Below are 23,013 nucleotides of genomic sequence, written 5' to 3' on the forward strand. Positions count from 1 at the left end.
TCTAGAGGTAAGTTAATTAGAAAGTTTATTTTCTACTTTAGAACTTCACGAATCTAGATGCACAGAACTAATGAAAGAGCTGAATCAAAACATTACCATAAAGGCAATGAACCAAACTCCGAAGCTTCTATTGACGAAGAAGAAGTAGCCCTCATGGTAAGAAATTTTATTAAATTTATTAAATCTAACAAATTTCACAAGCGGAAAGCAAAGAAACACCTTTAAAAGAAAAGGAATGTTTGATGCTACAACTGTCATGAAGAATGGTACATCAAGGATGACTGCCCTAAACTAAAGGAGAAGGGCAAAGTAAAAGAAAAATAGCCAAGACGAATGAAGTAGATAAATTTAAAAGCTACATGGGATGAATCATCATTTTCTGAGTCTGAGATCGAGGCCTATGCTGGATTGACACTAATGGTGAACCATCAGAGGGACAAAGAAAGTACCTCAAAAATGAGCATCGACGAAGTGGGAGAGTCAACAGACGGAATCAGCAATGAAGGAACGTCAAATCATGAGGTAAGTGAGGTGTGTTCTCTATCTCTTGAACAACCATACAGTTTTATAAAAATATTTTCTAGAAATATGTGCAAATTAGAAAAACTATATATCAAGTTGAAATTGACCTTAGCAAATGCATGTCCTCTAGAAAATTTTAATAAACTGAAAATTAAAAATGATAAGCTAAGAGAGCAAATAGAATTACTAAAAAAGAATGATGCATGCTTAAATTTTTTAATTTTGAAATTCAAAAATAATTGTAGAGGGTTAAATTGGTACTTTAAATTTCCCAAAGACCAAATTATAAAAGTGACTCAAAAAGTTATTTTGTTAATTTAGTAGGTAGAAATTTATTTTGGACGTCCAAATCATGTTTAATTTAATTTCATACGAATGTTAGAAAATTAATTTACTTGATTTATGTCTATTTTAGTAAAATTAATTATATCGTCAACTTTCTATTCACATTTTCTTATCCAAATTTTTTATATATAAAAAATAAAATATTATATACTAACAGAAAAAACAAATTTTTTACCATTATCTAAACTATTATGAGTATTTTCCAAAAATAATTATTTTATTATTAAAAATTATTGAGAATTTATTTTTGAAAACTTTAAATTTTTTTAGATAAACATTAAATCTTATATGTTAAGAAAAATTATCACTATTTTTCGAAATCAGATTCTATTTGTAAGTATTTAATTTTTAAAATGAATATTTCTACTCAACAATATTATTCTAGTCAAAATTGATATTTTTATCATAAAAATTTTTACACAGATATGTCTATTTTTGTTTGAGCATGACAAAAAATTTTAGTATTTTTTGAACTTAAAAATATTTTTTAAATTATTTTTATCAAATTAAGTCTTTAAATCCCCAAAATTTGAATATTTAAAAACTAAGTCTCTGAAAAATATTCTAACTTATTTTCTGACTCATTCACCCTTATAATATTTTTTCCAAATTTTTCCTTTTTTCCCTAAGCATCCCTGATTTTTCTTTTATGTGATCAAAGGGGGAGAAGTAATAAGTTAAGGAGGAGGTAATTGTAAATTTGTTCACTTGTATTATTTACAAATAAATGGCATCTCTATTTATTTATAATTTTAATTAATTATTATTTGTTTGTTTAAGTCTAGCTTAACTTGGGTTGATACACATCAAAAAGGGAAAGATTGTAAGTATCCTGGGTTGGTTTTGATGTGGTCAACTAAGTCAAGTTAGGTATGTTGTGTTTGACCCTTATGTCTAAGTGTGCAGGAACTTAGGAACATAAGAAGTCGAGCAGAAGACGTAGCAAAAGAGAAGGATGGCACCGGAAGGGAGTCGACGGGCTCGGTGCATTCGAAGGACGAGAAACTGCAGAAGAGTACACCGGCGATGAGAGGGACGTGCACAGTGTATCTGAGGGAAGAGAAGCCGGGAAGGAAGCCTGCTTGAGGAGAAGGTCGAAGTTGGGTTCAGGTGAGCTTAACTTTGGACGGCCGAAGTATCACCCATGCAAAAAAAAATGCCAACACTAAGGTTGACTTTAGAATCTGCTAGAAGTTGCTGGAGGCGCCTTCAAGGAGATGGAAGACGCCTTCAATGTCTGATCATGGAAGGCACCTTCAATGATATAGAAGTTGCCGTTAAGCCCCATGGAAGGCGCTCCCAAGCCTGTTGGAGGCGTCTTCAATAGTCGCTAGTTGAAGATAAAGCATTATCTTCAGTGGATAAAGCTTATCTTTTTGGAAGCGCCTTGGACCTCCGAGCGAGAAAAAACCAACGGTAATATTATCCTAGGAGGATATAAAAAGTCCCTTGAGCTATAAAATAAACAACAACTTGAACAATAACTCTTGTATTCATTTTCTAGTCTTTTCTAAGTTTTCAAAGTGTGTAAGAGACTTCTCCACATTCAACAAAGGAGAATTTTAGTGTGCTTTCATCTACCTTAGATTAACAACTATCTAGGTTGTAACCAAGTAATTCTTGTATGTCTTTTTATTTTATGAGTTGTTTATTTTATTTTATGCAATTTATTTTGATTAACCTTGCTAAGCAAAAAATTAGAGATATTTTTCTAACTCTGATTTCAGGCTATTCACCCCCCCCCCTTAGCTGGCCTACCGAGACCTACACATTTTACATATATGATGCAATTATGACATCTAATAACTAAATGTTAAATGTGGAATTAAAACTATTCAACATGTAATTACAACTAAACTTATTCAACATGTAATTAATATACTATGCTAATTCTAACGGCAAATACTATTTTTTTTCCAGCTATTCCATCTTCATCTTTGTTTTTATTTTTTTGACTTTCATCTACATTATTTTCTAGGACTATGTTTTGTTTCCTAATTTAAAGAGTCTAGATTGACTCAACTCATGCTTAAAACCCAAACAAGAGAGCTCCATAATGAAACATTTAAGAGTTCATATGTAACTGTTCACGATGAGGAACATTTGGATGAACAAAGCAATTGTTCTGCCTCAACTCCCATTAACGTTGAGGACACATTTACTTTAAAAACCACATGCAAAGATCTATGTTCATTTTTGACCCTCACAATCGATGAGATTCATTTCTCTAGGGAATTCACTCTCGTAGAGATTGTTAATAACATGGGAGAAAACTCTGAAGAGAAACTTCATAGTGAAATTTTAGAAACTCTGACAGGGTTGGCCAAGGACGGCTGGCAAAGGACGCGACCAGTCGGTCGCCCCTGGAGAAGGGGAGAGAGGAGGAGGAAGAAAAGTACTGAGCTGGAGTTGTTGTCGTCAACTTTGGGAGGGGACGAAGTTGGAGCTATTGTCGATCGTCGAAGGAGGGAGGGGATCGAGTTCTCTTGCTACTGCTTGCCGTCAACTTTGGGTGGGAATGGAGATGGTGTTGCCAGGATTTTAGACCAGGAGGGGCGATTTTATAAAAATTCTAAATATTAGTGTAAATCAATTTTTATCCTCCAAAAATCTAACTTTCAAATTTAAGGAGTTAAAAATGAATTTAAATTTAAAAATTTTTAGTTTAACCCTTGATTTTAGTTGAAACAATGATCTATGGATCCTCAGACCTTATACTTAAAGCCTAAGAATCAATTTAGGTGGAAGAGAGAGAGAAGGGAGGATGTAGTGAAGGGGATGCCCTATTTGAAGTAAGTATATCTCATATTTTTTTAAAATACTTCGACATTGTTATTTCACCTAATTTATCATTAATATAATATTTTAGACATATAATCACTTAATTTAATGACTATTTTTTTAACCATTCAAAAATAATAATAAAATTGATAGTAAACAAATAAACATGAATATGAAAAATTGACACTATATATTTTTTTTTGTCACTTATATCCGTAAGAAAAAGAACAAATAAGAAAACTTTATTTCAATCAAAAGGTGTTTTGTTGTGGAGTATTAGTGTAGCGACAATGATGACACTGGTAGCAAACAATGGCGGCGCTAGTAACACTATCGTGCGATGACAATAATGTGTATGGTAGTGGCAACGACATGAGATAAAAAATTTTGAGGATAAAATTAGGGTTAGGAAAAAAAGAAGGGGATTAGAGGAGAAAAAAAAAAAGAAAATACAGTGAGAGAGGAAAAAAATAAGAAAAATTAAGGGAAAAAATAAAATGCAATATTGAAGAAAAATAAAAAAAAAATTGGGAGAGAGGGAGGGGAATCATGGGAGAGAAAAAAATATGGTTGGTTTTCATTAGATTTTTTTTATAAAAGTCCATAAAATTTAAAATTTTATAATCAAGTGTTTTTTTTTTATTTTTCTTCCCAATGTATATTTTTTTCCGTTCAAATTTCAGGGGGTACGGTCGTACCCCCAAAGCTTCACCTAGCTATGTCCTTGCTAGCAACCGTGGACAAAGGGAGTTGAAGGGTTCGTTTTAGAAAGATTTTAGGGCACAAAAAGCCCTTCGACTAACTGCGGGTTTTGGGAGAGATTAGCATGTGTTTTACATGTATATTACTATTCATATCTTTGTCATTGTATGAGTGGGATATGGGGACAGACATAGTTCAGGATAGAAGATTCGAACTGCAAATTGGGATGTCTTGAGACCTCTTGATAATAAGAAAAAAAGAAATATTTATATAAAAATTTTAAAAAAAAACCTCGACCCAACACTTAATTGATTAATCATATGCATTCTCTTTCATCCAACATCAGGTAAAAACAAACTATTCAATAGTACGCCCTCAAACCCACACCAAAGTGATCACCCAAGAAAACAGATATTTAACCAATCTTGCAGCACAAAAATGATGATTATGTTGATCCTTCATAATTTATCTTCAAATTATATAAAAGAGATAAATTACAGGTTCAATTCATAGTCAATTAAGGAGTTAGTGAAGATATGCATTCATTAAGATTTGATCTCTACATCATTATAATAAATCTGTCACCTCTAATCAACTGGACACCATGTGAAGATGATATTTAACCCAAGTGATTGTAGATTTGGTTGTTCTATTAAGTTTACTAATTTTATGAGCAGAATCAAACACAGTAGTTTTTAAAAAAAAAACAATTAAAACATACCTAAATTGAAACAGTTGAGGTTAAAGTCCAACCAAAATTTTCATTTGTATTTGCCTTGATTTTAATTGAAATTTAAAACCAGTATTCATGGAAAGTTAAAACGTTGTTAAAATAGAATTTAGTGTTTTAGTTGGAACATAAAGAAGGCTCTAAAATCGGCCTCTCTATAATAAATTAGTTGTTTAGTATTTACTACTAAATATCTATTGCTAAGGTCAACATGGTTACAGTCTGTTATTGATGTATATAATTATTTATTGGTTATAGTTCAATTTTATTAATTTCAGGAAAACTATATCCAAGTTGATTTTTTTAAAAAAAAAATTCTACTTTTTACCTCGAAATCAAACTCATAAGCCATAAACTTTACTTTTTATAAATTCGATTTATTTTATCAATTTTCCACCATGACCGCCCCTGAATTCATCATGCAGCATCATGTAATCCCACGATTTGATATAGTTGGCATCTACCGAATTTGTTGGGTCAATAAATTTTAGAATCAATTTCTAACATGGGTAAGATATTTATTAGGTAACCTGACCTTTACAACCTTGTAAAAGACCATTGGATAAATATCCTCATGATTCTTCTAGAGAATACGAAATTACTCTAGAGAAATTACTAAGGTAACGACTTCTCTTTTTACCAATTATGCAACATCATGTACCTTGCTAAATTTATTTAGTGGCAGTCTGAAAGATGTTGCAACCTAACTTGATTTAATTTTTTTTTACGACCTTGAACTTGACTCAAGCTTGACTTGGCCTCAATTTTGATGTTATCGGACTCTCAGTTCGAGTTTATTTGATAGTTTAAAAATTTTATAATTTTAAATATATAATTAATTGGTCATTAGACTTTTTATGTTGATGAGAGTTTTAGTGATGAACATAATTTATAAATTTTGTCCATGAATATGATTCCAGAACAATTCATAATATTTATTTATGAATATTATCAAGTTGAATAAAACTTTGTTAAAATTTATTAATTTAATTAATTATAAAGATATATGATTCTGTCTAAAATTGGTGGAGACAAAAGGCTAGATACGTGGCTCAGATGTTGACAAAATGAACTCCTCACTACCTAAAGATAACTTCGAAGCGCTTCTGCGTATCAAGTGAAGTGTTAGTAACTGGGCCAGGGACGGGATCTTCGATGTAAGTCATTCAATGCTCAAGTCAGTGATTGGTAGAAGATGATGAACCATAGTATGAATGGTGGAAATTGCGTAGTCTCGCATAATGTGAGCGTACCTGCGCCTGTAAATGGAGACCCCTTTTTATAGTGTTACTGTTTGTCTGTACACAAATCTCGAAGCATTTCTAGAAAAGGACAATTCATAAAGATGTTTTGGCACCTTTCCCAAAATGGACCCGCAATCTTTGCGTTTAGAAGAAAGTAAGCTTCTGATGTACAGCTCGCATATAGAATATTCATTGTTATTTATGGCACAAAATGTCAAAAAAAAAGAATATGAGGTTGTTGGGCTAGGGGACCCACAACTTGCTTACTTAGCAAACAAAGTTTTTTCCCATAATTGGGTCGGTAGTTGCTTGGACAATCGGGCATATAGAATGTCATCGAAGGCTCGAGACTTGGCTTATCGGTTTCAATAAAAGAGTTCAATTAGACCGAGTGTCCCTTCTGTCTGATCGGATTGTAGTTTCAATTGGCTGAACTGCTCGACCGAGTTACTCAGTTGTGCTATCTTAAAGAAATCTAGGCCCTAGAGAGTATTAACTCGTCTTGAGATCTTCGTCCATATTGAGAGGCCTGGCATCTGACCGGCCCACTAGTATAGTCAAATAACCTCTTGGCCGAATGATCTGACTGGCCCATTGGGTCGGTCGGATAATCTCTTGGCCGCAAAGATTGACTACGCTTGCTTCAAGGATTAACCCTTCCTTGACTTTGACTATCATGTCAGCCGGCCTCCTAAACTTTGACCTGACTTGGGCGGCCCCTACTGTAATCTCCGTATCACAAGTCTTCCCCTTAATTTTAATCAAAGGAAGCTGCAAGCCCAACTGACTGGACGCTTGTACCAAATATGATCCTAGTCCTCCGATCGACCGCTCATTCTCTTTTACTGTCACTTGGTTAAACTGAAGTTATACTTAGTTGCTAACGTGTCTGGGATATCTTATTTTCCGATCGAACACTTCATCATTATACTATCAGTCAGTTTGAGTTGACATCACTCTAATACCTTAGAAATATGGCACGCCACTTATCATTAATGCTGAAGATGATGAGCACAGTGTTTCATTATAAGCCTGCTTATTGCCTCTCATCCCTCATAAATGCTACCTGTAGTTGGCTGCCACATGTGGAATGTAGGTAAAAAGAATATCTGATGTGACAGGAATCTGTTAAGATATTGATGTGACTATTGTCTGGTCAAATTTGACAATCTGGATTAAATCTCTCTTGTCGATGCCCTTAATCAAACAACTCTCAGAAATCCTTGTTAGAATTTTTAAGGTTTGTGCTTCAACATCACTAACTCCGCCCATGATGACCGGTCATGGTCGGTCCCAAGCCCAGATAAAGGAGGAGGGTTGCGTTAGGTTGTCAGCCAGCGTCAAACTATGGCAAATATTCAATGAATGAATCCATTAAACTATTGTGCTAATGCTAGGTTGTTCCCCGGAAGGAACGCGTTATAGGGTCCGACTGTAACGTCTCGGCAAGGACCGCTACATCTCCAGAACTCGGGTGTAGTGATAAATATGCAAGAGTTCGCGTTACAGGGTTCGACTGTAACGTCTCAGCAAGAACCGCTACATCTCCATGAGAACTTGGGTGTAGTGTTAAATAGGCAAAAGTTCTCATACCATAGGTTAGATAAGAACAAATATGATAGGAAAACTAATAATCTAAGATTTGGAACATGGAATATAGGAACTCTCACTGGTAAATCAATGGAGGTAGTAGATATGATGATTAGGAGAAAAATTAATATTTTGTGTGTACAAGAGACAAAATGGATAGGCGAGAAGGCAAAGATGGTAGAGAAATCGGGTTTTAAGTTATGGTACACTGGAAAGAGTAAAACAAGAAATGGAATGGGTATCATTGTAGATAGTTTGTTAAAGGATGAAGTTGTAGGAGTAGTTAGAAAAGGGGATAGAATTATAGCCCTTAAGATAATAGTGGTGAAAGAAACTATGAACATAATTAGCGTATATGCACCACAAGTAGGATTAGATGAAGCTACCAAATTAAAGTTTTGGGAGGACTTAGAGAAATATTACAAAATATTCCACCAAATAAAATGATTTTAATAGGAGGTGATCTAAATGGGCATGTCGGAGTTAAAAATGAGGAATATGAGAGAGTATGGAAGTTATGAGTTTGGAACGAGGAATGAGGAAGGGAAAACTATATTAAATTTTGCGATAGCATATGACCTTATATTAGCTAATACGTTTTTTAATAAAAGAGAAGAACACTTAGTCACATTCAAAAGTGGGAATAATAAATCGCAAATTGACTTTCTTATGGTTAGGAAGAAGGATAGAAAGATTTGTAAAGATTACAAAGTCATCCCTGGATAAAGCTTAACTACCCAACATAGGGTAGTAGTATTGAATATACGCCTCAAACATAGTATCAATAGAAAGAAAATATATACAATTCCTAGAATTAAGTGGTGGAAGTTAAAGGATGGGAAACAAAATATATTTAAGGAGAAGGTAGAAGTACAAGCATTAGGTGAAATATACGATGACTCTAATACAATATAGGATAAGATGGTATCAAAGTTGAAAATAGTAGCTAAGAGTGTACTCGGTGAGTCAAAGGGATATGCACCACTAAGTAAAGAATCTTGGTGGTGGAATGAGAAAGTACAAGAGAAAGTGAAGGAAAAACGAATAGCTTATAAGGAATTATATATTTGTAAGAATGAGGAAAACTTAAAAAAATATACAATAGCCAAGAAAGAAGCTAAGAAAGTAGTAAGTGAAGCAAAAAAATGAAACTTTTGAACGCTTATATCAAAAATTGGATACAAAAGAAGGGGAAAGAGATATTTATAGAATAGCTAAAGTGAGAGAAAGGAAAACAAGAGATCTTAGCCAAATAAAATATATTAAAGATGAATGTAATAGGGTATTAGTAAATGATGGAGAAATAAAAGAGCGGTGGAAGAGGTATTTTTATCAACTTTTTAATGAAGGTTTAGATGACCAACTTAACTTAGGTAATTTAATTAGGTCAAATGAGCATAGAAATTTTAATTTTTATCATAGAATTCAAACTTCAGAAGTAAAACAAACTTTAAATGAGATGCACAATGGAAAAGTCGTTGGACCAGATGATATTCCGATAGAGGTATGGAAGTGCTTAGGGAAACAAGGTATTGAATGGCTTACAAAATTATTTAACATGATATTGAAAACGAAAAGAATATCTGATCAATGGAGGATAAGTACTCTAGTTCCCTTATATAAGAATAAGGGAGACATACAAAATTGTGCAAACTATAGGGGTATTAAACTAATGAGTCATACTATGAAACTTTGGGAAAAAGTAATATAAAAAAGATTAAGGAATGAGACCACAGTAACAGAAAATCAATTTGGGTTCATGCCTGGAAGGTCGACAATAGAAGCTATACATCTCCTTAGATAATTAATTGAAAAATATCGGGAGCAAAAACAAGATCACACATAGTATTCATTGACTTAGAAAAAGCTTATGATAGAGTCCCAAGAGAAATTATATGGAGAATTTTAGAAAAGAGAGGTGTTAGCGTAACATATATTGAACTAATTAAGGATATGTATGAGGATGTAACGACCAAAGTAAAGACTTCAGGCGGAGTAACTGAAGCATTTCCAATAAAGATAGGGTTACATAAAGGATCAGCCCTAAGTCCCTATCTTTTTACACTAATTATGGACGAACTCACTGCGCACATTCAAGACACAGTACCGTGGTGCATGTTGTTTGCAGATGATATTATTTTGGTAGATGAGACACGTGAAGGAGTAAATGCTAAGCTTGAATCTTGGAGGGAAACACTAGAAGGGAAATGTTTTAATCTTAGTAGATTAAAGACAGAATATATGGAATTTAAGTTTAGCAATATTAGAAGTAATGAAACAATTGTTAAGATAGGAGAGGACGAGTTGCCCGGAATCGAGAGATTTAAATATTTAGGATCATTTTTACAAAATGATGGAGGGATTGAGAGAAATGTCTTACATAGAATACAAGCAGGATGGGTGAAATGGAGGGGAGCGTCGGGTGTTTTATGTGACCATAAAGTACCTCTTAAACTTAAAGGTAAGTTCTATAAAACCGCAGTTAGACCTGCTATGTTATATGGAGCTGAATGTTGGGCTATGACTATAGCACATGAGCATAAGATGAGAGTTGCAGAGATGAGGATGTTAAGGTGGATGTGTGGACATACGAAGATGGACAAAATAAGGAATGAGAGCATTAGAGAGAAAGTCGCAGTTGCATCTATTGAGGACAAACTCTGAGAGACATGTTTAAGATGGTACGGACATGTACTTAGACGACCAATAAATGCTCCAGTTAGGCGATGTGAAACCATGATAAACATGCATATCAAACGAGGAAGAGGACGACCAAAAAAGACTTGGTTAGCAACAATAAAACAAGATAAAATTTATTTAAATATAGATGATAATATAATAGGAGATAGGGCTCAATAGTGTAAAAGGATTCATACAGTCGACCCCACCTAGTGGGAAAATGCTTGGTTGTTGTTGTGTTGTTATTGTTGTTGTGCTTCAACATCACTTTATCATTTTTGCATCTTATTTCCATCTTCTTCTTCTTCTTCTCTGCTCTCTGCTTGCCATCACCGACGATTGTCCCAACTCCTCGCTCCTCTAGTAAGTTTCATCTCTCCACCCATTTCGATCTCCGTTGTTCTTTTTAATGGTTTCTATTCCATCTTTCGCTTTCCATGGGCTCTGGTACACCTCCACTTCTGATTTCAATGGAAGGAAGGTGAACGCAATGTGCCTCAATTACCATATTCCCCCCGACCATCACATAATCATTCCTTCTGGATATGACGGCCCTCATCTTCCTCCAACCGATTTTATTACTTTCATTAAGGACCAGTTTATGACCAGCCTTTGCTTTCCCTTGCATTCTTTTCTTTCTAAAGTCTATTTTTTTTTTTACTTTCACACTTCTCTACAGCAATTAGCACCTAATTCTATTAGGTTGCTATGAGGTATAGTGTTATTTGACCTATATCGCGTCCCTTTACACCCCTAGGTTTTACATTACTTTTATTATCCAAAGAAATCTAAACAGGGCATTTTCATTTTCCAAGCCCAAGTGGGTGGGTATAATATTTTTTGATAAAATGTCCTCCTCCAATAAAGACTGGAAATCCTATTTCTTTCTCCGACCGACTCTTCCCATAGCTTTCCTGACCGAGTGGCAAATGGTGTTGCCTTGAGTTGAGCAAGTACAAATGGGAGTTGGTCTACCTTGAGGCCATCGGTTAGCTAGCCAGTCTGAAATATTATATTCACAAGCCGCTCACTAAGGCAGTGTTGTATATGTTCGACTTGAGTCCCATCCGAACCCGACTATCCGATAGCTTCGGTGAGACATTCATCCTCTTATTTCTATTGGATATAACTAATTTTTTCTATGTTTTGCAGCTAAAATAATATGGAAGTCTTTTTTTGGGTAATTCCACCAAGTTAGCAAATGAATAGATGGATGCACAGGGGGAGACCGAGCTGGTGAGTCATGAGTTACCACCGATCGAACACTCTAAGGAGCCGACCAACGAAGAGGAGGACAGCCAAGTCACTGGGAGTGATGTAGCCGCCAACACAGAAGAAATGTCACCCCCCGGCATTCGTTGCATCCGATTGTTGTTCCTCCGAGTCCACGACCTTCACCGAACCCCTAATCCATCGTCGACGTAGCAAAAGGCATTGATCAGCAACACCCGTCCTATTAGTACACCGAGCTCCATAAACATCTGCCGCAACTTCGGTTCCACGACCATGATCCGAGAGAGGAGAGAACTCTAGCTCCACTGTTCTTGAAGTCATCGTTGGTTGACTCACTCCAGCCTCATCTGAGCGGGCGCCTTTACTTTCTGAGTTGTCGATCGGAGCTATCCCGACAGAGCTGGTTGCCTTCTTGATGCAGCCTCCAATCGAACTGACGTGACCTCTTTCCACTATACACTCTACTCCCCTATCAAAATCCAAAAGTAAGTCAAAATTCTGCTCCACAGAACCAAGTGAGCTGGGCAAACAGGGGCGAGTCAGGGCAATCCTCAGGCTACCCACTCAAGACTTCCTCTCCACACACTTGGCTGAGTCCCTAGCCCCAGAACATATAATAATGATTTAGGGACCCCTATCCCAAACTTGGGGGTATTCACGAGCTTGAGCATCCTCAAGCTCTCCTTAGGAGCTAGTGGATTGTTTTTCCCAAGGCACTACTAGGGCAAGCTTATTTTGCCTTCGTGCATTCGTTTGTATTATGTGATTCACTTAACCTTCTTTTTACTTTGATAGTTTTAGGTGGTGGTTTTGACTCTGTGCTAAAAATTGGCCTGATTGAGCCATGAACATAAAACATTGCAAGGCTCAGCCAGGGAAATGGGCACCTCTCAGGGCTTAGTCGAGCGACTATCAAAAGAGATGGTCGAATTGAAGCAGGATTTACAGAGCCAGTCAGTTATACTGTTGACGGTCGAGCGGGCCCTCTCCATATAAAAAGACAAAAATCATGACTAGGTCATCCAGCTTAAAAGGATCTAGAAACTAGCCCAAATGTATGATTCACTGTTCCAGTCAGCCAATACTAGGAAGCTCAGGGCTATAGAAGACTTAGATATCAAGAACAAGAAACCCTGAGCCCTGACCAGGAAACTAGAAGAAGCAGAGGCAACTCTTCTCTCCTAACAGGCCAACCTAGCGGTGGAGCAAGTAATCAATGCAGTTCATCTCGAGGAAAAACAACAAGCTCTCGATGCCAAGGACACCTAGTTGGATGCTTTAAAAGCTGAGTTAAAAGCTTCACGCACAGAGCTACTTAGCTACAAGCACTATAACAAAAACATTAAAAGACAACAGATTTTATCCGTTGTCGTAGGCTCTTTAAAATCATTGTAATTGGCAGTGTTGTTGAAAGTATGGGCTACGACAATAGTTTTAAACTGTTGTCTTTGAATGATACAACAATAGTTTTGCAACGGTTTATAACCGTTGTCTTTGAATGAAAAGATAATGGTTTAAAACCGTTGTTGTTTCGAGCACATTTAATAGCGCTGCCAGTTACAATGGTTTTTGGGGTTACGACAACGATTTTTAACCGTTGTCTTTGAGGGCAATAGACAACAACAATGGTTTTAAACCGTTATCTTTTAAACTATTATCTTTTAATACCAATATATCACATTTCAATATAAATATATAATAAAGGCTTATAATCACAAAAGAAAGAATATTCTCCATATCAATGTCATTCAAAATGTTACTTATACAAGAATTACAATTACAAAAGAAGAAGCATGTCTTATATTCAAATAAAATTTATCCCAATACAAATAAACAAATAAACTTCATTTACAACTAATGAACAATAGCCAAAAGACTAGAAACTTGTGATGGTGGTTCATGCCATGTAGGATTGCACTTAATTATTGTCAACCCAAGTTCGTCACAATCTTCAACTTGTAGGATTTCATTAGAATCCTCTTTCTCACTTGCTAATTCTTTTATGCCAACTTTTCCAATATTGTTGATCATTAGTTCCATAATAAATCTAGTCTTCCCCACACCATCTCCATCAAAAAGTTCAATCTTTCTACCCCTTTGATAAGGTACTAGAAGATCAACAACCTATTGATATCAAAAGAAATACACTATTATATGTATGAAAAAACTTGTTCTAAAAGAATAATAAACACACATATATTTTTACAACAGTCTCTAGAATTTAAAAGGTATTAGTTGTGAGATGAGTTACTTGAATGCTTGCATGGCTGCACAAGTAGAAGTCAAATTCAGTAGAATGACATGTCTTAGAATCGACAACAGTCTCTGGAATTTCAAGGATGGTAAGTTCCATTGAGAAAACAAGATTTGAAAAAATTATACAAAATAGAATTATCCTGAAAATGATGCATCCATGCTATCAACTAAACTAACCAAGCAATATGTTTCCACTCTTATCAACAAATCGGTGGTCACCGTGTTTGTTAGCAAACAGTCTAGTGTGATTACGTTTTTGGACCACCACAAAAGTCACTGGAATTTCAAGAAGGCTTTCTGCCAAATAGAAAGATTAGCCACAGAAAGCTGAACTATATGTTTTTCCTTCACAGGGAAAGAGCCTTCTCTTAATTTTCAACCTTGGCGCCACTCAACTTTATCAGCCCATTGTTCACGTATTGATGATCTTCCAGACCTAGGTAATAAAAAAAGCATCAATCCTGAGCACATTCTTCCTTTAGATAAGTTCAATCAAAACAGCATGCAAATGGAAAGAAGATATGGAATGAGCTAAAGTAATTCATCCATTCACACTTTAAAGTCAAAATAAATAGTATCAAATTAAGAGAGTAATGCCATATTTCAAAATATTTTACAGGAATTGATTGTTGGATGATGATACTTTTACAAGAAGAATACAACAATCATTCCATGGAGGGGCAACATCCATGTATCCCACGCCTAATAGTTTCGAACAAACATGAGTTGACGATAATATGATTATAAAGAAATTACAGGACCACTAGAGGTGCATTAAATAGTGATTAAATAATTCACCATTTAATTTACTAACCAGAAGAACTAGTGATTAGACAGATTAAACTCATATACTGAGAAGAGGATAAAATGGAGGATTCCTAAGAAATTGAGAAGTAACGACTAAAGTTTTCTATTAACGCGGACATCTGATTTTGTTATAAACAAGATTCAGATGTAGAAACACAATAGTGCATTATGCAATTATAGACAAACTTTCCAGGGTGCCCAAGCTACAAAATTAATTGAGACTGTGTGCACCTGCTGAGACTAGAAACTGATAACCCTTGATCCAAAGCCTCTTTACAAACATGTGAACCAATGAAACCATTGCCACCCAGTACAAGTAAATGTCATTAGAAGCATATAAATTAGACTAAACAAAAAGATAAGCTAGGAAAAGGTTTACAAACATAATAAAATAAATAAAACAAAACAAAACAAGGAAATGTCACCTTTTCTAACGGTGGAGGTGGCTTTCTTATAGTTTCTACTTCCTCCAATTTATGAGGCTCGTCCACATGATTCGACTCAGTTGAAATTGATCTTTCATATCTCAACAGACGAGCAGAGCTGTTTTGATCATTCACAAAAATATGTAAGGAAAGGACACAGCTGAAAAACTAATACATTCTGCGTAGAAAAAAAACTTCCTTTTAAAGGTTCCATCATCAATTTGTAAATAGTGAAGGAAATCGAACCATGTGTCATTTAATCGCCACAACACCTTAAACTTTCAGAATCTCACGAATCACGATCAATGTGTGCACAACATAAGAACACAATCAGCAACTGTCTATGACCATGCCCTAGCCTAAAAAACTATTTTTTTCACCACGATCTCGACTCAGGAAGCGATAGAAATAGAAAAAGGAGTACCATTAAACTTGGGTAAAAATGCAATCTTTGCCTAAAAGAAAAAATGCAATCTTTGCCTAAAATACTAATCGAGAAACAAGCAAAGTCCACCCATAATCTGTCTTTGAAAACTTTGGAGCTACCTGAAATAAGACGAAGAGTGTCCCATCCCACAATCACAAATTAGGGTTCGTCGCAAGAAATGCGACGAAGAAATTGTGACAAGGAAAGCAAAAAGAACAGATGGGGCTTCACTACCGATCCATTATGAACTGCCAAGTTAAGGACGATCTTCTTCTCGCAGTCAAGATTATCATATTCGGAGCCCCTGGCACAACTTTGGTGCTTCGATTTGGAGAGAACCTCGAGGACCACAGTTGCAGGAACCATATCAAATATAAAGAGAGACCTTTTCCAGCCATACTTAAGGTATGTCAGTGTAACTATGCATTCATCCGAAGAGGGAACGAAGATGGGTGGTTTGGCGGCAGGGCCGTCTCAAGATTTCTTGAGGCCCTACGTAAAAAAATTAAAAAATAAAATTTTTTAATATATTTTTAATTTTCTTTAACATTTTTCATTTAGATTTGGGATCGAAAATAATAATTTTTTAAAAAATATTTTTAAAATTAGTTATTAAAAAGAATTAAATATCATTTTTAAAAAAAACTAATTTTTGATATAAAATTTAGTTTTCTGATGGGTATTTTGATAATAATTTATTTTTTATTAATAAAATTATTAAATTATTAAATTTTTTTAGTTAGAATATCAAATAGACTTTATTAATTTTAATTTTTAAAAATTTATTTTTGCTAATGCATTTTACTTTGTATTTTATGATAAAAAAATTTCTAATTCATATTATTATCGAGAAATAAAAAGAAAGAACGAGGAAGAAATATTATCGGCAAAAGAAGAGAAAGACGTTTTCTCCGAGTATCATCGGTGAGGAAGGAGAAACATGCAAAATCGTAGGATTTTTAAGAAATATTGAGGAGAAAAGAATTCATTAGGTTTTATAAGAATAGTATTACTAATTACAAAATAAAATGAGAATCAGAGTAATAATAAAAAAAAGAAAGAAATATGTCAATTTAAAAATGAATTATATTTAAGTTAGAATAAAATCTTATATAAAATTATGCAATTAATGAGGAAATAAAGATAACTACAAGATATAAATAGGAAGTGGAATGATAATGAATTAATTGACAATGCGTCATTAATGAATTAGCAATTCATTAGCAAGACATTTATAATTAATTAATATTAATGATGCTAATTTATTTTTTTCAATATCTTTAATTAATTAATCAGTGGGCCCCAATAAAATTGGGGCCCTAGGCATAGGTCTTAATGACCTATGCCTTGAGCCGGGCCTGTTTGGCGGAGATGTTTAGCAGGATCGACGAAGATGTTCAACGATAGAGGGATTCGACATAGAGGGGTTAGACAGAGAGGAGTTAGGAGGAGAGGTTCATGGAGAAGGTTTCATGATGGAGATGTAGGTTTCAGCAATGTGAAGAGATCATATGGGAGAGGGAAAGAAAAATGCTTTAGGGTTCAAGAAGGCGGGGAAAACACGGTAGCAAAAAATATTTCAAGGAGGGAGGGAAAGAAAAACACAGTTGCAAAAAAAAATGCACACAGGCAACAATTTTCAAAACCGTTGTTGTAGCCCCAAAAACCTATTGTCATAGCCCCAAAAAAGTGCACATAGACAACGGTTTCCAAACCATTGTTGTAGCCGCAAAAAATGAACATAGACAACACTTTTAAAAATTGTTGTTGTAGCCTCCAAAACCCTTGTCGTAATCCTAAAAAAGCACACATAGACAACAGTTTATAAAAACCGTTGTCGTAGCCTCCAAACAACCCCTCAAAGACAACAATTTTTATTAAAACCGTTGTAAAAGAGTAAAAGACAACAGTTTTGGTATAAAACCATTGTCTTTTAAATGTTGTTGAATAAAGATTTTCTTGTAGTGAAGGAAGGGAGCCCGATTTGTTAGAGGCATTTAGGGTGGAGTACCTATGCTCAAAGGACTTCAATCAAATTCTAATTGATCAAACTACCAAGATATTTGGCTATGGCGTAGAGGGGGCAATAAAACAACTGAGGGAGGTATTTGGAGTACCTAACTGTGGACCTTTCCAGAAACTTCATTTGGCTTAAGAAGATCTTTGAGGATATTCCTGTGGATGTCTTCCCTAACTTCGCCTGATATATTTAATAACCTTTTCTTTTAGAGGTTTGATCACCTAGGCTTTGCGTAAACTATAAAAAAACTCTAATTGCTCCTTTGTATATATTATTCAAGAAGTAAAAAAGCTTTCGTGCCTTAGGCATTCTCTGTTTCTCTGCATTTTACCATGCCTTTTCTTTTATTTAGCTCAGTCTTATTTACTCTAACTTGGTAAGTGGCATTCAACCAACTGCCCACTCGGTCATGAATCACTTAGATTTTTTGAAAAGCTTTGCATAAATAGTTGGATGGTTAAAGCGCCCAAGAGAAGTCACTGATCACTCATCATCATGCACGTTCCATACTTAGGTGTGAGAGCAAGCTCACTTATAACTTGTTTGGTCGAAACAAGAGCCTGAAACTTAATCGTGAGAGCGAGTTCACTTATAACCTGATTGAATGGTGCAAGAGTATGGGACTTAGTCATGAGATTCACTTATAACTCGGCTGAATGACATGAGAGTCTATGACTTAGTCGTGAGAGCAAGCTCACTTATAAGTCAGTCGAACGACGCGAGAGTTTGGGACTTGGTCATGTTGGATCATAAGATGCTAGAGGAGGGTTGAATAGCGATCGTCACTTTTTCAAAAGTCGAGAATAGGAAGCGAATAAAAAGTTAAGGAGAAAGAAGCGAGAACAAAAAAGACAAGTACGCGCTAACACAAGTAATTTTTTACTTGGTTCAGAGCTTTCGACGACTCCTACTCGCCCACACTCGTTGAGTGCTTTCATTGGGCATCCACTAATAGTCTGAATAATACAGTAATGAAGTACAATTGAATTAAAAATAGTTATCGACAACAAAGAAAGTAAGGGGAACTTGATCGCCGGTTGTTGGAGGAGAGTTACAGCTTTGTAGGAGATTTTTTGGAGTAGCGCGTAGGATTGAAAATCATATCACTTGATATTCTTAAGCTGCTGGTCAAAGGCTACTTTATAGCCCCATTCGGGTGCCTAAACTGTGTTGATGTGGTGAATTCTTATCGAAACTTCATCCTATAAGTTTATCCACCTCCGAGAGCCCGGACCCCCTCCAGGCGCTCAGACCGTTGACATGGTTTAGCCAGTCGTTGAGCTCTAACTCATCTTTTGGATGGATTTTCTAGTCCAGGTGCCTAGACAACTCTTTTTCAGCATCTTCTTTCTTGTAAAAAAGAGTTAGTTCAAGCAACCAAAATATGTTTATCCTGTAAAACAAAGTTAGCATAATACAATAAGATAGTAGTAATTAGATCATGTCTCCTCGAGACCAAGATTTAGTCAAGGTCTCAGCTTAAGTTTCTCAAATGAACCTAAGCTGGACTGATGCATACTGTTCCCTCAACTAGGAATGCGTCCTCACTAGATCTCTCCTCTAGTTGCTTACCTTTTACTTACCAACTGTAGTCGCTTGACTTGTCTTTGACCCATCAGGTCTTTTCGCCAATTGTCAGGTCTGCAGACCCAACTGGATTTCGGCCGATTGTTAAGTCCCGCAGATCCAACCGGACTTCCCACCAGATATCGAGTCACTTCTTAACCTATCGGAACTTTGCACCAGCTATCCAGTCCCGTGTAGAGATGGCAATTTTCCCCGCGGATTTGGGGCCCTGCGGGGAAAACCCGAAATGGAGATGGGGATCCCCAATTTTTTGGGGATGAGGCGGGTTCGGAGCGGGTATGGGAATACTATCCCCATCCCCGAACCCGCCCCGAATATTATTATTATTATTATTATTATTATTATTATTATTATTATTATTATTATTATTATTATTATTATTATTAAATAATAATATTATTTTTTAAAAAAAGTATTAATAATAGCGTTAATATTAATATTAAAATTTTTGAAAATATTATTAATAATAATATTATTAATATTGATATTAATATTAATATTAATATTGATATTAATATTAATATTAATATTATCATTAATAATAATTATTAAATAATAATAATAATATAAATTAAATTTGTGAATGAGGCGGGGATGGGGATTTGATCCCCATGGATTCGGGTTCGGGGAATCCCCGAACCTGAAAAAATGAGAACGGGGCGGGGATGGGAATGGCAAACCCGCCCCCGCCCCGCCCCATTGTCATCCCTAGTCCCGCAGACCTAGTTGAATTTCATACTGGTGGCGGGTCCTCCAAACCCATCAACTCCTACACACTTGGTAAAATAATTAGACCATAAATACTCTAACTTTAATGCACTTGTCATTCATTAAAACCTGAGTTAGATCATTAGTGTAACTTGCACTAACAGGTCGTGAGAGCAAGTTCACTTATAACTCGGTCGAACAGCGCGAGAGTCTGGGACTTGGTCGTGAGAGCAAGATCACGTATAACTCGATCAAATGACACGAGAGCCTAGGACTTAATCATGAGAGCAAGCTCACTTATAACCCATCCAAAGGGAGCGAGAGTCTGGGACTTAATCATGAAAGCAAGCTCACTTATAACTCGTCCGAACAAAGCGATAGTCTGGAACTTGGGCATGAGAGCAAGTTCACTTATAACCTAGCCGAACGATACGAGAGTTTGGGACTTAATCATGAGAACAAACTCACCTATAACCTGGTTGAATGGCACGAGAGTTTGGGACTTAGTCGTGAGAGAAAGCTCACTTATAACTTGGTCGAACGGTGTGAGAGTCTGGGGCTTAGTCGTGAGAGCAAGCTCACTTATAACCCCGCCGAACAGCGTGAGAGTCTGAGACTTAGTCATGAGAGCAAGCTCACTTATAACTTGGTCAAATGATGCGAGAGTCTAAGATTTGGTCATGAGAGTAAGCTCACTTATAACTCGGCCGAACAACGCGAAAGTCTAGGACTTGATTGTGAGAGAAAGCTCACACTTATAACTCATCCAAACGGAGCAATAGTCTAGGACTTAGTCGTTTAACTTTAATTTGCCCGCATTTATTGAGTATGAATTTTTAGAAGCTACATCAATTCAATACAAGCATACTCTCAGGCACGATAGGGTTATAGATGATTCACACTCCATGGCCGATTCAAGTCCATTCCTTCCGAGTCTTGTAGATAATAAGAGCCTAAGCCAAGCTTTCGCACCACTTTGTATGGTCCGCCCCATTGTGGCTCCAGTTTGTTAATCTTACCGACCAGCTTAATCCGCTTTCAAACTAGATCATTAACCTAGAACAATCTAGGCATAATCCTTCGATTATAGTTATGTTTCATTCGTTGTCAATACGCCATCAGCCGAGAGGCTGCTTTATCCCTTTCTTCTTCTATAAGATCAAGTTCTATGAGATGTCGATCGAAATTATCTTCATCATATAACTGTCTCTGATTAGACTCTACTCCAACTTCAACAAACAAGACAACTCCTCCATACACTAAGTCGAAACGGTTATCCCTGTGGCCTCTCGGGGCGTTGTTCAGTATGCCTACAATACACTTGACAATTCATCAACCCAACTTCCTCTAATATGGTCGAGCCGAGTTTTGAGTCCTCCAATGGTTTCCCTATTAGCGACCTCCGCCTAGTCATTGTTTGGGGGTAAGCCACTGAAGTAAAGGCTTGTAGAATATCATAAGTTGAGCACCACTCCTAGATCTTCTGACCATGGAATTGTCTTCTATTATCCGAGACAAGTTTGTAAGGAATGTCGAATCAGAATACTATGTTTTGCCACAAGAATTTGATGACCATTTGCTCGGTTATCTTAGCTAGCGATTCGGCTTCCACCCATTTGAAAAAAAAAATCCACAACTACTAAGAGGAACTCTCTTTAACCAAACACCATCAGAAAAGGTCCCACTATATTCATTCCCCATTGGTCGAACGGCCAGAAAATAATTAAGGTCTTCAATAATTCTGTGGGTCAGTGTGGAATATTTTGATGTTTTTAGTATGATAAACAAGTGGACACAAGATGAGTTGAGTCCACTTGCAAAGGGGGCTAAAAATACCAAGCTAATAAAATCTTCCGAGCGAGTGACCAACCACCTAGATGGCTTCCACATGATCCCTGATACACTTCTTGGAGAATGTATTGTATATCATCAGATCTAACACGCTTGAGCAATGGACAAGAAAAAGATCTCTTGTACAAATGATCTCTTACTAATGTAAATTGAGTTGCTCGCTTCTTTATCATACCAGTTTGCTCCTGGTCGGCCAAAAAACTTCCATGCTGAAAGAACAACAACAAAGGTGCTCACCAATTACTTTGTATTTCTCCTCCAGCTTGCCATTCAATGTGAGCTATCAATAACGTTTGCTCAACTGGCTTATCCAGCGTCTAGGGGCTTAGAGAATTATCCAACTTGGCTAACTCAGCAACATATTGGTTTTTCGATCGGGAAATTTTCTATAGCATCACCTCTTGAAATCCCCCTCTTGGCTTATCAAATACCTCCGTATATAACTTCAACTAATCATTATTTATTTTGAAATTTCTCGATAATTTCTGAGCTGCCAATTGGGAATCTGAGTAAATCAAGACTCAAGAAGCCCTCACATGTTTTCCAGCCGACAAACTGGTTATTAGTGTTTCATATTCTGCTTCATTGTTGGTGACTCGATACTCTAACTGGACGGACAATTGTATTTTGTCTTCATGCGGCGATATCATGAGAATCTCATCTCCACTGCTCTTCCGAGTGGACAATCCATCCACATAAATCTTCTAAGTTTCGCCCGATTCAGGACTTTGTATCTTCATCACAAAATCGGCTAAGGCTTGAGCTTTGATGACCGATAAAGATTGATATTGTATATCGTACTCGCTTAGTTCCGTGATTCACTTGATCAATCTTCCAGACACTTCTGGGTTGATGAGTACTCGGCCCAGTGTACTATTAGTCAAAACGATTATGGGATGAGAAAGAAAGTAAGGGTGTAACCTCCGAGCATTTAAGACCAGCCTTTTCAAGAGCAATGTAGCAGCATTGAGCGCCTTTTAATAAATGACTTAAAAAATATATGGATTGTTGCTCATTGTCGTCATGTCATACCAACACTGACCTGACATCCCTCTCAGTGAAAGACAAGTATATCCATAGTGTCTCGCCAACAATGGGCTTAGCAA

General features: G+C 36.1%; 1 long non-coding RNA gene across 1 annotated transcript; it reads right to left on the reverse strand.

Moving 5' to 3' along the window:
* Positions 1-14,248: 14,248 nt before the first annotated feature.
* LOC122011674 lies at positions 14,249-16,127 on the reverse strand. The gene is made up of 3 exons (XR_006120007.1): positions 15,861-16,127; positions 15,315-15,432; positions 14,249-14,518 (listed from the first exon to the last, which is right to left on the reverse strand). It is a non-coding gene; the product is annotated as an uncharacterized LOC122011674 (long non-coding RNA).
* Positions 16,128-23,013: the final 6,886 nt, after the last annotated feature.

Source organism: Zingiber officinale, chromosome 1A (genome assembly GCF_018446385.1).
Source record: "Zingiber officinale cultivar Zhangliang chromosome 1A, Zo_v1.1, whole genome shotgun sequence".
Lineage (NCBI taxonomy): Eukaryota > Viridiplantae > Streptophyta > Magnoliopsida > Zingiberales > Zingiberaceae > Zingiber > Zingiber officinale.